Here is a 6000-nt window from a genome sequence, read left to right as displayed (position 1 = left end):
TGATTTCATCGTTTGATCCATGAGGCCACTTACCAAATTTGTACATAATATGTCTGAAAAGTCCTGTGTTTTCCTTAATAAATGGAGGCTTTGTCATGAGCCTAACATTTTTATGGCCAAATCCTGTCAGCAGCTTCTGAGACAACAGCTTATATGACTGGGTGTAGAAGCACAACCAGTCACCGTGGCAGGTTCCAGTCACTCAAAGCCTGTGGGTGGGCATGTGTTGCCCCATCACAGAGAAAGTGAAAAGTCAGCCATGCACCCATAAACAGGAAGATGAGGGAAGGGCCATAGCTCATTGTTGGAGCATCTGGTCCTGGGTTCAATCCCCAGCATCTCCGGGTAGGGGTGGGGGAGACTTCTTTCTGAAATGCTGGATAGCAGCTGCCAGTCAGTGTAGACCAGGCATCCCCAAACTGTGGCCCTCCAGATGTTTTGGCCTACAACTCCCATGATACCTAGCTAACAGGACCAGTGGTCGGGGAAGATGGGAATTGTAGTCCAAAACATCTGGAGGGCTGAAGTCTGGGGATGCCTGGTGTAGACAGTACTGAGCTAGATTGACCAGTGGTCTGACTTGGTACAAGGCAGCTTCCTCTGAAGGGACTGGTACATGGAATGCTACAAGTGCATCTCAGATTTTAGACAGATAATAGGATCCTCAAATCCACATTCATTTCTGTATGAACAGGGCTTCTGCTTCTGACTCTGCTATTGTGTAACTCTGCCGTCTGTGCTTTGATAAGTCAAGGGGAGCCTCCTCCTCCTCCTAGTTGCAATGATGTTGGTGCCTGCCAAGTGCAAGGACACACCTCTCATCCTCAACAATCTCTCGGTGTTTGCAGATGAGAAATACAACACATATAGTGACCATGGATTAGATTGAGAAGTGACAAGGGTTATGGAGAGAGGGGTGGAAACTGGCTTACTTTCTCTCTTTTCCTCCCTTTATTTAACTATCTTGACCTTTTTTGTTTGTTTCTACTGTTGTTTTCTGCTGCACTTGTTCCACATGTAAATATACATACTGTAGCCTACATACTGAGCGAGAAGGCATAACATGTGTGAGAGAGCCTATGTGTAAAACTTGAAATGGCTGTTGCAGCAGCAGGTAAGCAAGTAGGAATTTGCCTGGCTGTCAGGTCCACTTGGAATCACTGACGGTTCTGCCATAGGTGCGCTCATATTTAATGGGGAAGCATGGCAAGCTGCATGGTTGGAAAGAAGGAAGAAAGGCTGGCTGGCTGGCAGTAATATCCTGCTGCTATCTTCAGGTGAGTCCACTGTTGACAGCCTAGCCCAGAGCCTGCCTGCCCACTCTGTTGGATTGTCCAAAGTAGTATGATATTACTCCAGCAAGTGCTACCACTGCAAGAGAGAGATAGAGAGAGCAGTGTGTTGGTCTGGGTCTCATCTCATGGAATAACATATCTTGATGAGAGACAGCGAGGGATAAAATTAGTTTGTGTTTCCATGTTGCTTAATAGCCAGCGTGGTGTAGTGGTTAAGAGTGGCAGACTCATAATCTGGGGAACTGGGTTCGCATCTCCGCTCCTCCACATGCAGCTGCTGGGTGACCTTGGGCTAGTCACACTTCTCTGAAGTCTCTCAGCCCCACCCCTCACAGAGTGTCTGTTGTGGGAGAGGAAGGGAAAGGAGATTGTGAGCCACTTTGAGTACTCCTTCAGGTAGTGATAAAGCGGGATATCAAATCCAAACTACTACTCTTCTTCTTCTTCTTCTTCTTCTTCTTCTTCTTCTTCTTCTTCTTCTTCTTCTTCTTCTTCTTCTTCTTCTCTTGTCTATATTACATGTGTAACCTGACCCGGAGTCTATAGCTTGGCTCCCTTTCTCAAATTATCTGCTCTGCATGAACCTTGGGTCCTCATGGATTCACTGGCTACACTTTCATATGAGTAGTTTCAGCCTTGAACTCCCAAACATGATGGAACCAGCCCTAAATAAAGGCTACTCCTCTTTGGGTATGAATATCTCTAGCCACAGAATTTTGTTGTTGTTGATGATGATGATTATTATTTATTTACCCACAGGTCTCAGGGCAGTTCACAGGGTGGCTGAAGCAGCTAACATGTCTCCAAATAAATATAAAACAGGGATGGGGAATACGTGGCCCTCCAGATGTTAGTGAAATCCAATTCCCATCAGCCCTAGTATGGTGAAGGATCAAGGGAGTTGGAGTCCACCAACTTCTGGAGAGCCACAAGTTCCCCATCCCTGCTTTATATTGATATAGAGACATGATGATGCCTGAAATAAATTGTGGTAGTTATTCCAAGTGGGTGGAGAGCATTCACTGGCCAAAGTAGGTACTGATTTTCCATTATGTGATTCTATACACTGAACTACACCAATTTCAGATATGATTGTATGTGTGTCTGTATCATTCATAGCTGCACCATCTTGCTCAGTTCACTTTGCATTGCATGGCTGAGCCTCTGAACGTTGGTTCATTATTGCTGCAGAGAAGTGAAATGGTCTCTAACAAATGTCCTCCTCAGTCATGCTGAATAGGATCTTCAGGATTATCCCACTGATTCCAGCATAAATAGTTCTGAAGAATCTGTTCCCAAGAAAGGCATTTCCTGACAAGAAAGGTCAGTGTATATTCAAAGGAGAATACTAACTGGAGTTGATGCTGTTTCTCCCATGCAGGTGAAACTACTCAGCTGTTAATTCATAGAGACAGAGCATCTTAAGGCAGAATCACTGGAGGATGTTTTGGCTTGTCATTTTGTGGTTTCAGTAGCTGCTCTGAGGTCATGGTTGCAACTGCATGTGAGAAACAAAATGTGAAAAAGATTCACTGTGAACATATATCCATGGCTATTGATCCTCCTGAGAACTGAGCAATCTCATCAATAACCTGGCTGGCTGGAGGGCTTTAAAACAAAACCAGGCCTTGCCTTATGCACGAATGTCTTAAGAAAGGTCATTATGGGAACAGTAGCAGAGTTCTTTCAAACTACTGAAGTCTATGAGCATACTCTCCAACATCCTGGTTATCAAAATCGGGATACTCGTTTTTTTGTTCCATGGTTTAGTGGGAGCCAATGTCTTTTGTTCCAGTGCTCTGGTGTGAAAGAGCTGATTCACACAAGAGCACGAGACCAAAAAACAACAACAAGCGTCTTTTGGTCTGGAATGAACCAGCTGACTCACGCGAGAGTGCTGGACCAAAAAATGGGATGGCTTCTGTAATTCTGAGATGTCCTGCTCAATTCGGGATGGTTGAGTGGTATGTATGAGTTGGTATATGATTGAGTAGTTAGGATTAGGATGTAAGTAGTATATTAGTGAATGTGGGCACCTGAGGTATGGCACCACAACCATATAGTTTGGGGCAGGACAACAGCTAAACAACAAACTGAGCTGGGAGTAATTGGAAAAGGTCACTATCCCTAAATGTGTCGGTGTTGTGTTATGAAAAGTATAACATCCATTGTTGTGTGCTATATGGATGTGGTTAAATAAACATCTGGAATTGAGAAAATGCTTTCTCTCTCTCTCTCTCTCTGTATATATATATATACACACACGCGCAGGGCAGAAGAATAAGGATGGCTTTCACTATGTCTCAAAATCCCAGCCTTCATACATAAGTCCATCATTTAAATTCAGATAAATTATGAACTACCCATGTCAGTCTTGAGTAATCTTACTTTTTTTTGGGGGGGGGAGGAGCTGAGGTCAATTAAGAAAGAATCTCAAGCTTCTAAATCCATATAGGCTTAACATAATAATGGAGAGATGAGATCAATTACTAGTGGAATGTCAAGGGTACAAACTTAAATGGTAATGATTCAGTGTCTGGCCTTGATGCTCAAAAGTCAAGGTTGGGAAGTAAGGCAAGGTCAGATTTTAAATTTCTTGATGTGAACAGCAGATGTTTATACAAAGTATAAATCCTTATGAGTAAAACTGATGAGTAAGCAATTTATTGATCTAAATCTTTCATAACCAAAGTAAATGCAAAGCTTGTGCTATCATACCTAATTCAGAGAGGAGCAAGGAGGTACAATACTTACCTCACTTGTGGCCTCTAACTTTTTTATTTATTTACAAATGCAATATAATAAACATAAATTTAACTACAACATGAGTGAAATAATGGGAAATTATAGAGTTAAATATTGACTCCCATTAATATGGGTTACAGCTAAAACTTTCCCTTTAGCTTGTTCTAGTGATTACTTTCATATTCCTATATAGCTGTATGTTAACTTGTTCTTCAATAAACAGCCTCTTGTGAGCAATGAGATCACATTTTGTCTGAGTTTGTTCCCTTTTCAATCTTCAATCTTTCAATGAACCAAATTGATGCAATACCTAATAAAATAAGTATGAATAGTTGTTTGGTGCATAACATGCCCTCTTTCTCAGTACGTAATAAACCAATCAATTAGTATAGAGCAGCTTGTGAAATAGTTTCTTATGATACTGCCCCTCACCCCACCAAACAACCTCACTTACCATCTGTACAGATGCACAAAACCCCTGTAAGAATTTTTGCTAGCTTTATCCAGTTCTGCCAACAATCCTCATATATTTCATCTGAAGAGGAACCCCTGCTTCAAATTTTTACTCTGAGTAAGCACCAGTGACAATCTGAGGACTGCTTTGAGAAATGTCACAGGTCTCATGGAAATTATTTTAGTTCTGTGGTTTGAAAATGCCTTGGATATTTGAGGAGGAACAGCCAAACTGAATTGTCTATGAGGTGAAATTTCGGTGGCCATTGCAGATGTTTGGAGCTCGAAGGGAATTAACCACAACACATTGCCAGAGGAACCTGTGTTCTGAAACATGTTGAGCTGTAATCAAGTCTTCTTAGGTGGAACTTCTGAGAACCAGTACCTGCTCTTTGCATTCTTTCTGGAAGGGAATTTCATGCCATCTCTCCCCAAAAAATCTGTACTTCTTTGGAGGCTGTCCTAGCAAGGAGGGTGGGGCTGGCTATCATAAGAAGTGAAAGGACAGAGGTGGGATTTTAGTGGTGTTGGAAATAGGTGTCAGAGAAATCGCCAAGTAATGATTGGAATTGGGCACAATTTCACTAGTGACACCAAGGCCATAATTATGGTATACCTCTCCTGGTGCACATGGAATTAAATTTGAACACTCTCATCATGACTTCTTTCCAGTCCAGACTCCAGAGGGATCCACTGCTTATGTTTTGCAATGTGTGAAGTATAAAACCTACTTTTAACTAACACCTGATCTTTCTCAATAGTAATAATTACAATTTTAATAAAATGCGTTCCATTCAAATATTTCCTCATAGCAAAATTATGAGGATCAGAAAGAATAGCAAGTTCTTTAATGAGAATGAGGGAGTGTTTTAAAGCTTAAACTGTTTGCTTCTTTGACTACACTGAAAAATTATCGGTTGAGTTTGACCACAGGCTAGCTTTCTGGGAAAATCAGATTAATCAATAATTGGTTTTAAGATTTTTTGTGGGGGGGGGGAGGTGATGTTGAAACAATGGGCAGCTCTATGATCAGCAGGAGGATTGGTCAAATTGCTTCTTAATTTTTTAGACATGTTCTTCTATATCAGTTGGCAAGGGTCTAAAATGTTTTGAACATCACTGCACATAGCTCTACTCAGCCAAATTCATGAAAAGTCTCGTTCTCTTTTGTGCAGTTTATGCAACATAATACTGCACTCCTGATGAGTAATCCAGCTAGTTGTTATATGAATGCATGCTAATTACTAGTCACATCACATTTTTCAAGTATGTACACAACAGCAAAATTGTCTTGGCTCTCCCCAAGTATTGAAGGAGACACCATTCATGGCTTTCTAAATAATTTTTGTTGATGGGTCCAGTGACTGGTGTCTTTTATTATTCACTAAAAGCTGAGGGGGCGGCAAGGGAATCCGAATTCACTCTACCTAATAGGAAAATGTTCTCCAGCCCAGACAATTAGATGGAAGCTCCTGATTTTTTTTATCACTCTTCAAATATATTTTCA

The sequence above is a fragment of the Zootoca vivipara genome, chromosome 4 (genome assembly GCF_965207765.1).
Source record: "Zootoca vivipara chromosome 4, rZooViv2.hap1.1, whole genome shotgun sequence".
Classification (NCBI taxonomy): domain Eukaryota; kingdom Metazoa; phylum Chordata; class Lepidosauria; order Squamata; family Lacertidae; genus Zootoca; species Zootoca vivipara.
Note: the sequence above shows the minus strand (reverse complement) of the source record.